Consider the following 12,808-nt stretch of genomic DNA (forward strand, 5'->3'; position numbering starts at 1 on the left):
CAAAATCAACCCGTGAATAACAACCGTGAACTAGTTCCTGCTGCTCCCTTAGTACAATCCACAGCCGATAAAACGGCTGAAACTTTCCTGACATACATGAATCAACAGAATCAAATCCTAGCTTCTATCCAACAGTCTCTTCAGCTGTTAGCTCAGGATAAGAGTCAAAAGGGCGTGTTCCCTGGCCAAGCAGTTCCAAACCCTAAGCCTACAAACACTGCCTTTGAACTCAACAATGCACCAGGACATAGTAATCCAAGCCAGGGTGAGGTAAATGCCATTACCACTCTTCGTTCTGGCCGAACCATCGACAATAATGTACGTATGCCAGACGAGGAATCGACGGAAGTCACGACTGACGTCCTTCTAACTCCTACCTCGCAACCTATAACGGACGAAGTTGTACCATCAAAATCTACACCTACGTCCCTAGGAAAAGATACCACTGATCCTTATACGCGATTCCGTCCAAAAGCTCCGTTCCCTGCCCGTTTGGTAAAGAACAAACATGACGAACATTTTGATGAGATCCGTGAAACCTTCAAAAATTTGACCATAAACTTACCTTTCCTAGATGCGCTAAAGCATTTGCCCAAGCATGCCAAGTTTTTGAAGGACATGTGCACCACCAAACGACGTACGAATGTACCTCAACAAGCGTTCCTCACTGAACAGTTTCCCTCGATTACCACTACTAATGGTGTGGTAAAGTACAAGGACCCAGGTCGACCAACTGTACCATGCACGTTAGGCGACAAGTATACCGCTACTGCACTTTTAGATCTAGGTGTCAGTGTTAACCTACTTCCCTACTACTTATTTAAACAGTTAGGTCTTCATGAATTGAAACCTAACAATATGACTCTACAACTCGCGGATCGCTCCATCAAGTACCCAAAAGGCATAGTAGAGAACGTTATAGTAAAGGTCCAAGATTTTTACTATCCAGTTGATTTTGTCATTCTAGATACTGAAGTAGCCTGTGACTCCATCCCTATCATCTTGGGGCGCCCTTTCCTTTACAAAATGCCAACGCTCTCATAAATTGTCGGGCGGTTCAATGACATTGTCTTTCGGGAACCTTTTCGTCGAACTCAACGTGTTCAAATTAATGAAACAGTTTCCGATCCTATAATGGAGGGCTTAGATTAGCTTGGTTGATAGTCCGGAACATGATTATTTCGCAAACTCTTTTCCCCGCACGAGATACACCAATTTCTTTCTTTTGATAATCCGGAGTTTGACGATGACTTCATTACATAAGGGATGTCCATGCATTATTAGAGTCGGTACCACTATTTGACCCTAATGCTTCTGGTGCAAACTAATTCGTAAGAACTGGATTAAGCTCTTTTCCATTGAAGAGATGATCCCTCACGAATCCTTGATCCCCAATCCTCCAACTCGGTTTAAAACCTTTACCCCTGATTTGAAGTGCGTGCATCTCAATCCCGATGGTAGTCACCCTATAATAATTTCTGCTCACTTGACTACAGACGAAGAGGCACGTTTGATTCATGTCATTCGTGAACACCGCTCCGCTATCGGATGGTCCTTAGATGATATCAAGGGAATAGACCCTAGCATATGCACACATCGTATACATCTTGATGACGGCACAAAGACATCACGAGAACCACAACGCCGCCTTAATCCCGCCATGAAGGAAGTAGTGAGAGAGGAAGTTCTACGTTTACTTGATCGCGGTATCATATACCCTATCTCGGATAGTGGATCGGGTTAGTCCCTGTCCCACGTTGTTCCCAAAAAGTCCGGCATTCAAGTTGTGCAAAATGAAAGTGGTGAGTGCATCTCCACTCGCGTTCCTTTGAAATGGAGAATTTGCATTGACTATCGCAAACTTAATGCCAGAACCCGTAAAGATCACTTCCCTCTCCCGTTCATTGACCAGATGCTAGAACGTTTAGCCGGTCATGCCTACTACTGTTTTCTTGATGGCTATTCGGATACTTCCAAATTGTCATCGATCCCGCGCCGATCAAGAAAAGACAACTTTCACGTGTCCCTTTGGAACCTTTGCATACGCATCGAATGCCTTTTGGTCTTTGTAATGCCCCGGGCACTTTCCAACGCCGATGCATGCTTCACATTTTTAGTGATATGGTGGAACGTTATATGGAAGTCTTCATGGACGACTTTTCCATTTACGGAAATTCCTTTGACGACTGTTTATCCAACCTTTCTAAAGTATTAACGTGTTACGAAGAGAAAAATCTGGTACTCAATTGGGAGAAGTGTCATTTCATGGTTATCAAAAGACTTGTTCTAGGTCATATTGTTTCAAAAGACGGGATAGAGGTTGATAAAGCTAAAATTGTTAAAATTTCTTCGCTACCCTTTCCACGCACAGTTCGGGATATCCGTGCCTTTTTAGGCCACGCTGGGTTTTACAGGAGATTCATTCAGGATTTCTCTAAAGTTGCTCGACCCTTAACCAATCTCCTGCTTAAGGATGCAGTATTCGACTTCAATTTCAATTGCAAACAAGCTTTTGATACTCTAAAAACCGCTCTGACTACCGCTCCTATCATTCAACCCCCTGATTGCTCTCAACCATTCGAACTGATGTGTGACGCTAGCGACTTTGCTATTGGTGCTGTGCTAGGCCAACGACGTGACGACAAACCCGTTGTCATTTACTACGCTAGTAAAACTCTTAACGACGCTCAACGTAATTATACCACAACTGAGAAAGAGTTCCTAGCTGTTGTCTATGCTTTGGATAAGTTTCGCCCTTACCTGGTTGGAACATCGACCATAGTATATACTGACCATGCCGCAATTCGGTACTTACTCGCGAAAAAGGACGCACAACAACGATTGTTCCGCTGGATCCTTCTCTTACAAGAATTCACCCTGGAAATCAAAGACAAGAAAGGAACCGAAAATGTTGTAGCCGACCATTTATCAAGGCTGGTTGGTGACATCGATAGTGATTCTGAAGCTATCGGTGATTCCTTCCCGCATCGAATACTTGTACTCTATTTTCTCATCCCCATGGTACGCGGATATCGTTAACTACCTAGTTACTGAGGAAGTCCCCTCCTTTTGGTCACGTCCTGATCATAAAAAGTTCTTATCCACTGTAAAATATTATTTCTGGGATGAACCCTACCTCTTTAAGTATTGTTCCGACCAACTCATTCGTCGCTGCATTCCCGATTAGGAACACACCGTGGTATTATCCTTTTGCCATGAACAATCTTGCGGAGGTCATTTCAGTGGAAAGAAAACTGCTGCCAAGGTGTTACAATGTGGTTTTTACTGGCCTACCCTTTTTCGCGATGCACACGAACATTGCGTAGCTTGCATTCGTTGTCAACACTTAGGTCGAATTACCAAACGAAATATGATGCCCCTAAATCCTATATTGATTGTGGAAATTTTTGATGTTTGGGGCATTGATTTTATGGGACCCTTCCCTATTTCTCAAGGTTTTCTATACATTTTAGTCATTTGTAGACTATGTGTCCAAATGGATTGAGGCACTTTCGCGATGTCGCTTCAAATGACCATAAGATGCACGTGAGATTTGTAAAAGAAAACATTTTCTCTCGCTTTGGTGTTCCCAAAGCTATCATCGATGATGGGGTACACATTTTTGTAACAAAATTTTGGGTTTTAATGAAAAAATATGGAGTTACTCACAAGGTTGCTACTCCATACCACCCACAAACGAGTGGCCAAGTGGAAGTCTCCAACGGAGAGATAAAGTCTATTCTCGAGAAAAAACTGTCAACCCATCAAGAAAGGATCGGTCTCTCCGGCTTATCGGATGCCTTGTGGGCATACCGAACAACATTTAAGACACCTATAGGGATGTCTCCTTACCGCATTGTTTTGGAAAACCTTGTCATCCGCCAATTGAACTTGAGCACCGTGCCTTTTAGGGGCCATCAAAAGCCCTCAATTACAATATCATCGAGGCAGCGGTGAAGCGAAAACTGCAATTAAATGAGCTAGAGGAGATTCGGAGTGATGCTTATGATCTCTCGAAATCCTACAAAGCTAATATGAAAAGAGTGCACGACAAGCACATTTTGTGTAAGGATTTCAAAATTGGCCAAAAAGTTTTACTGTACAACTCCAGATTACACATCTTTCCTGGTAAATTGAAAACACGATGGTCTGGTCCTTTCATTGTGTCAGCTGTGAAACATTATGGGGCAATCTCTTTGCTTAATCCAAAAGATAACAGTGAATTTCAAGTCAATGGGCAACGCCTAAAAAATTACCACGAATTACGCTCACCGGATGTTGAATGGACTTCTTCTTCGAATCCAAAGATACACGACTAGATGTTTAGATCGGGCGTACTTTCGATCCTGTTTCTATAGAGGGTACGCCATTTTGGTAGCCGGGCCATCTTCTATCTTATGATCTCCAAAGTTCTTTGAGGTGTGTGGTTGCAAGCGCCGGAACCTTAGTCCACGAAAACTCTTTTACAGAACTGAGTATAAATGTCTTCTGCACCACGAGCAAACGTGCTTTTCGGTAAACGATGGGTACCTAAAATTTCACCTCCTTCCTTCTCTTCCCTTTTCTACTCTCTACCTCGTGAACTTCAGCTAATCATTTGGTGTAAGTCTTACTCATCACGAATAGGAAATGGTCGTAGTTCTTTTGCTCGTAAACGACGTGCGCGAAGGATGGGCTGGTGTATGCATTGCCAAACACCCTTCTGTCTAGGCCCGGACTTCCTATCCGATACTAGCCAGTTTAAGGTATACTTTTGTCTAACACCAGCTGCGCAGGATAATCTTCGTCGCCGCGCCGTTTCTCCCACAGGATGGGATTCGTCTTGAGAATCTGACATTAAAAGACTCGATTCGTCTTGAGGATCTGACGTTAAAAGACTTACCTTGTAAATATGTTTATTTTGTTACCTTTTCCCTTTGCATTAAGTTTTGCACAAGGGATTCGTGTAAAACCTCAGATGTTGCATACTTGGAACACAAACGGGCAATGGATTCCACCAGACCAACCCTATAATTGGTTACTTTGAGTCCCTTGGGGCGGTTTGAGGATAGCCGTATGTAAAAAGGGCAATTCTATTAGGCCGTGTAGCGACGGGTCCAGATGGTACCGCCCCGCCTCTAACCCCATAATACATAGAGGTGAAGCCACGATCACTGGATTGGGTTCGCTCCAGAGCCGACATGACAGTTGTCTATGATTTAAGATGGTGACTCCCCTGGACATCCAGTGTTTTTCACGTATATCTCCCTTGTATGTAAATAAAACCCTTAAAAAAAAAAAAAAAAAACAAACAAACAAACAAAGGGGCACTCCTTGTCACATGCCCCATTCTTCTCATCCACACTTCATCCACTTGTGCGCATATCTTAGAAGATACACGTGGTCTAACTACCCCTGTGACACCTCGAACGTATCTTTTACATTTTCGGATGGGTGCCTATTTATACCAAGGATAGACACCTCAAAATTTAACTTCCCTTTTTCCAAAATAATTTTTCACCACTCCATCTTTAATGGCCCTCACTTTCGAAGTTTAGATGCCCGAGCAAAATTTTATGGAAAATTTTCAAAATGGTCTTTTTCATCCTTTTTTACAATCGAAATATTACGTCGAGATGGTACCCTCTTTTACACCATAAGCAAACATTTTATTCCGAGAATTGGTCTTGTTATTTTATAAAAGTGGTTATTTCCAAAACGGACAATTCTTTTGTCCGTGCTAACGGATCGCGAACATGAATTGACTATGGAAATCATCTCTCGAGGTACTTCAAATTCCTATTACAAACCAAGGAGTACACCTTCGTGATTCCCTTTCGATAATATCCAAAGATCGATGTTTGCAACTATCCTTCATGGCGAATACAACCGAAAAACCGTATTGTTTATCGAGGTCTTTACAAAAGAACCAATTATCTGTGATCCAATGGGTAGCTCATAATGTCCTAGGCACGCCTAAGACTTCGAAATAACCAAACCCCTCCTCCATTTACTCTGGGGTGTTGCGGACTAACCGCAATGATTTTTGCATTATTAAATTTCTGAATGCGATCGACGCGCGCGGAAAAAGGCGCCCTTTACCAACCATTGTGACACTTATCATGATACATTGGGGTTTTTCTAGTACTTCTCCTCACACACCTCTTGAACAGCCTAACATTCTTACCATTCACTCAAGATGTAGGAACGGATTCGAATCCCGACGTTGCAAAGAACCATGTCGGTCAGAACCAACGAAGATTGTTCCACCGACAACATCTTTCATGAAAATGCATTATGCAACGTATTTAATCCCATGGAAGGGCTTCGCTTAATTCAACAAGGACTGATGACATTATTCAAACGTCAGAACATTATTATCACCAGCCTTCTTGAATTTCAGGACCTGCGGACAATAACACTATGGCGATTTTGCTGCCCGCTATGGCGATGGCCTTGCCCACGTCAAAGAACGTGCCGAAGCTGGCCGATGGCCAGAATTCACTATTCCACTAGCCAGTATGACCATGAATGTGGGAACTGCCATGCTATTTATTCTTCTGAACATCATGGGAGATTGGCATTTTTCCACGGCATCAAAGGAAGCGTGTAAGACATTCCATGCATTGGCCCGAGAACGCACCACCCTTCGACATTACGTAACTAGTAATTGAGAATCTTAAGAAGGCTCGGTCTTTTCGGCAAGATTACATCACCCCCGCCGATTCAAAGATAGTGATAGTGGACATATTTCCCTCGAGTTTGCGTACACCTTTCAAGATCGGGTAAAGGTCGACTTCTATGTGTCCAACAAACAAGATAATTCGTTCCTTTACGATTTCGGACATGGACACGCTCGCAAGGTATCTTAAGAAAGTTCGTTCTTTCCCTAATGATGATAAAATGATAGCTCATCTAGACAATGCAAAAGAAAAAGGAAGTGGAGTGAAGTCCGAAAGCTATGATAGATTGGCGGGATCTTGAGAAGGAATGGCATTTCTACTGGGGACGAGGCAAGGAGGACTATCCCCCGTTCAAGGTCAGGGCAATGTGAGTTGATGCATGTACATATTTGTTTTATGTTTTGATGTGAAATAAATAAGTGACCTAACAAAGGTGCTCCTCTAACAACGGTGTGCTTCTACTTTTATGATGTATAATATATAGTGTGTTACAATAAATTTCGTGGAAGATGTCACTTTATTTTTGCTCAAAGCCTCTCGTATACTCTTTCTTCCTCTTAACACTTTGAGGACACAAAGGTCCGACTGTTTGGGGTGGTGAGAACCTTTTGCAAAAATTAGGCATGCATAGTTGTACATAGTTACTTAATGTCTAAATAAACGATTTAGTGACAAATTCTCGCTTCTCTTTATATGATGAAAAATATTTAGAAATCTCACCCTAGTATCAAAATTAGGACTTGTTCTTAGAAACTTAATTTAATAATGTATGCAATAGTTTTTACATCTTTTCATGAGCATTCACGACCGACTATCATTAAATGTACACAGTAGTGAAGTTTCGGGACCCACGGTTAGACAACTTAGTTCCATATCCTATAAGAATCTAACCAAAAGCCTCAAAATGTATGATATATGAGTAATGACACGCAGGAGTAGTTCTTCCTAATAGAGAAGTTCACACGCCTACTTACTTGATCACTACCAAATCCTAGGCGAGAATTTAGGCATTCTTTGGATCGATATAGCCAAAAAATTCGCGACTGTGAATTTTTTTTTTTTTTAGCTAGTTGCCCAATCAACCTTTCATTAATCCTTTCTACTTCACCAATAAAAATCATTACCCATCTAGTAACCACAAATAAATAAGCCTACCTAGATGATGAGTATGAGAAATAGGATGAAGTGCAGAAAAATGAAGAGAAAAACCTATGCACAAATCAAAATCAGTTACCTGTTTCAAAAAAAAAAAAAAAAAAAAAAAAAAAATAGAAATAGGTTTCCAAAAATCAAAAGAAATATCAAGATTAGAATTTCCCCCAAAGATCAAATCAAAAGGGAATACAAAAGCTTGAAAAATCCAAGTATGGAAACCATGTTGGAAGCAGGAAAGAAAAAAGGATTTCTCTAGTATAAATATCTCGAAGACCTTATTCTCTCATAATTATCATTTTTTTTCCATTCCATTTTCTTCTACACTACCACCTAAGCCCCATAACACCTAATAAAGACCTCTAGCTCAATTAGGAATAGGATAGTGTGATAATAAGTAGTAGTTGTGACTTCTAATTCTCGCCTCCTCCGACCGTCATTGAGTATGTAAGGAAACGGTGCCCACCGACACCGGAGATAGCAAAGCTTGAGTGGAAAAATAAGAGAGAAATTGTGTTTCGACACATACCGTGAGAACCTACTTAAGGACGCTATCCAAAGGATCCAAAACGCCCCTCGCCAGACATTTCATTATTAGATCAATGCATGCATGCTCATACGTGAGATGTTTCGATTATTGTATGTATATTAACTTGAATTTCGAAAGAATAAAATCCTTGTTTCCCTTTGCTAAGCGAGATGTCTAGATATCCGAGATTAATTAAGGAAACAAGCATTTGTTATCGAAGTCGCCAGTAGTATAAATGAAGTTTGTGAGTATCTTCTCTGAAAACTCTCACGAGGGTTATAACTCGTCCACTAGGGAATTCCTAGTGGTTCAAGGCCTTGTTGCATACGGTCGGTGCAACCGCGACTCTGAAATGAGATTTAGCTTAGGACAACACATTTTGATCACTTATCGCTTTAGTGTCTCTTCTTTGCTTGAGGACAAGCAAAGTGCTTTTTTAGGGGTGGTGTGATAAGCACCCAAAACTGTAATATTAAACCCCGAGGGACATAGCATTTTGGTCGATTATGTGTTTAATAATCATGTACTAATTATATTTTCGTACTTTTGCAGGTTTCCGCAATTAAAATGAAGATAGTGATAAAACATACATCAAAGTACATGAATACGGAACATTTGAGTTTCCCACTTTCGACCGCGGAAGTCGAAGTTTCCAAAAGAATGTAACCAGGCGAATCGGCCCACATATGAAGAAGCGAAGAAATTTCCGATGCTCAAATCGATAAATCTAGGTGCCGACGTTGGCTAGTGAAGCCGCCAAGTACAAGAATACGGAATATTGGGAATTCACACTCAATCCCCGTGAAGCCCAACAAAGCCCCGACTAGAGCCGGTTCCCAAAATAACGTAACCGGTCTGCGTAACGGCCCACATATAAAGAAGCGGTGAAACTTCCGATGCTCAAATCGGATAAATCTAGGTGCCGACGTTGGCTAGTGAAGCCGCCAAGTACAAGAATACGAGAATATTGGAATTCCCGCCAATCCCGTAAAAAGCCCAACAAAGCCCCGACTAGAGCCAAGTTTCCAAAAGAACGTAACCCGATTAAAGACGGCCCACATACAAAGAGGCGTGAAACTTCCGGCTCAAATCGGATAAATCTAGGTGCCGTTGGCTAGTGAAGCTGCCATAGCGACGGCTAATTTAACTCGCTAAAGGACAAAAAGTAGTAAAAACGCCAATTTTAAGCCACCACGACACACTAAGTGGACACACTCTCAGGGCCCGTAAGGCATGATGAGTCAACATAGGCAGGTGGCAAATGATGGTTTCAAATTGATACCACCTGGCAAGAAAGAAGACACGTACCAATTCAAACCAGATGGTTTGAATTGAAATTAGCTAACAGACGAAACTTTAAACAGCTAAAAGATGAAAAGATAAACATATCAAAACAAAACTTTTGATTCTCAAAGTTTTGAACAAATAAACCAGCTACCGGCCAAAAGCAAATTAAAATCATTCACGGATGGTCATCCTATGATGCCTATAAATATGAAGGGGTTGCCTTCATTATGAGGTCTTCAGCATATTAATGCTTTAGCTACATTTAGTTTTTCTTCAGTACTTACTTTCCGCCATTTTTATTTCAAAGCCAACCTTAATACGGTAGTTATTTTACCCTTAATAAATGATCATTTCTTTTCTTGTTTAATTTCTGTCCCCTGCATTTATTTACTTAATGTATACAAAAAGTTTTATTATTCCTGCTATGATGATGAGCTAATTCCCCTCGGGGGTGGTTATGCTTTACTCGTGTGAAAATCGGATTGACTCGTTAATATTCTAGAATCACTACTTAGGAATTAGGCATAGAATTAACATCCGGTCCCAAAATGATCGATCGGCATAAAAGTTGAGTCTTTGATGCTCGTAAAACTGTCTCAATGGCCACTCTGCAGTGTCGCATGACTCTCCAATTCGCCTAGCCGATGTGAACTTGTGCCAGAGAGGCGGAGATAATATACCGTAGATGCGGTATTATTAAAACTCCTTATGCTAGTGAAATGCGACCTAGAGATGTGGGCATGCACTAGGGATCAATACTCGACGTCGTCTCCGAAATGAGACGAACTAGAGATGTAGTGATTTGGTAATAAAAACTGTTGAAAAATAATTCTTGCATGAGCATGATTAACTCTCTCCCTGTTTCTCTACATTTTGTTTACCTATATTTAATCACCGTAGTAATTTACATTACCATTAATTTAATTAAAACCAACTAAAAAGAAACCTAAAATCCTACTCACTTAAAGTTGTAATTCCAGTTGTGAACCTATCCGAGCCCTAAGGTTTGGACGATCCCTTACTCGACCTATCCTACCAATCCCACGTGAGTAAGGTAACTTGACTAAAACGTACGACTATACGGACGTTGGACTTTAGACTTTGGACTTGGACTGTGGACCTCGGACTTAAGAAATAAGTAACTGAAAGCCGATAAACGTGTGTAAATTTGTGTTTTTTATCAAGGGTGCAGGTCGCGCTCAGGTCCAACTCAAGTTCTAGGCGCTTCAGCGCAGGGCACGCTTAAAGTTAGCCTTGGATGGGCGCGGGGCGAACTCAGGTTAGAATCAAACAAGGGTGGGTGGGTTTAATGGGACTTTGGAAATACTAACAATACTACTGTAAACAAATCTAAATAGAACTAACCCGGCAGCGGCGCCATTTGATAAATGTAAAATGTTAGTTTTACCTACAAATAAGCAACGAAACTCAAACACAAGTAAAACTAAAACTATTTTTTTGCTTTACTATCAAAGTTTTCAACACTCTCGATGCTATTGCACTAAGTGGAGTAATGAGACTCCTAGTCCTTTAGAATTAACGTTAACTAAGATTATCAGTTCTATCAAAGTCAATGAGAGTAATGATGGAAATTATACTAATAAAAGTGCGATAATTCAAAATACGGAAAATACTAATTTGACTATATGATAATGAATTAGGGGAATTTGATTCCACCTTAATTCGACTTAATCAACTAGCGAGGAATTGTTGTAATCCTAATTGTGATGCTTCCGCATAACAATTGGGTGTCTCTAATCCCTAATTGTTCATGGTAATCTCTACCAACTAACAACTAGCATGTGAAGTAATCAAATCCATTCTCATGGTGAACTGATTAGTTTCTAGAATGGAATAGAATATTACGAACTATTCTACACTAACAACAATCAAGTTTTCATCAAGGCTTCTTCAAACCCCTCTAATGGAGGTTTTATCCTTGAATTATTATACTATCATTTTTACAACAAGAACCATCAACACAAGTCATTATTGAATAACTAATTAACTTTCTTAATCTAATTTAACAATAGTCTAAGATTCAAATGGATTACAACTGAAATTAAAACTAATCTAGAACTAAATTTATGAATACTTATTATCAATTTAAAACAACTAAATCTATGAATGCAAGATTGAATTTGAAATCAAAAATTGAAATATAAACTAAGTATTTATTCTAAGATTCAAACTTGTTCTAATAACTAATTGAATTGACAACTAATTAGATTAATCTATATAACTAATTTAATGAATTAAATCTAAGTACTTGGATCATTCACTAATTCAAACTAACTAGAAAACTAATTAATTCAATGTAAAAAAAACTAGATCTAAAACAAGTTATTGGATAATTCTAAGTAAAATAAACTAGATGCTTAAGAGCTAAGTCTTGTGTCTTCAAATGGAGAAAACCATATCTACTTTTTCGTGCATGGGCTGAGGAGCCATGTTTTGGGTCGGAAAATCGAGCCCAAAACCCAATTTCTTCAGTCTACAGAGGCCTTTTCAGCTAGATTTGACTTCAATAGGTTTTTCGTTAACTTTTACTCCTCTAATTAGGTCAAGATTTGGACCATTAGAAAGTTCGTTCCGAGCCGGTCGTTTTGACATAAGGTAGGCCCAATTCCGAGGTCTGAGTCCAAAGATTTGACATAAGCTAGATTTGACTTTTGTGCGCTATTTCTGCCCGCATTGACTTTGACTTTTCAGCTTTGACCGGGCTTTAAAAAGGCTTTTTCTCCTTGGATCTTGGCCTTTAATCGTAAAACTTCTTAACAACCAACTCTTGCTCGATTATCTTGCAAGAAAGGCGCATTTCTGCACATATTCGACTCCAATGCCTGAAATACATAAGAGCACGATAACAGTACTAACTCTTACTTATTAATCACATAATTGGTCAAAAAGCAATATTGTTAAAGGGTTAAAACTATAGTTTTGGGCTCTTATCAGTAGTACCAATTGATCCGGTTTTGAAAGAATCGAATTTTGGTGAAAATATAATAATCTCAAACATTGACACATGTATGAACAATATTTGTTTTCAATTCTTTATGTACGACAAATCGAATAGTCCTCCTTTGATCACCAAATTTGAACAAGTATTTATACTCGAGCTACGCACGGTTGTAGTTTTAGCAAGGAGGTAATTATAATTAATTTATTAATTTAGTTA

This window comes from Coptis chinensis, chromosome 6, assembly GCF_015680905.1.
Source record: "Coptis chinensis isolate HL-2020 chromosome 6, ASM1568090v1, whole genome shotgun sequence".
Taxonomy (NCBI): domain Eukaryota; kingdom Viridiplantae; phylum Streptophyta; class Magnoliopsida; order Ranunculales; family Ranunculaceae; genus Coptis; species Coptis chinensis.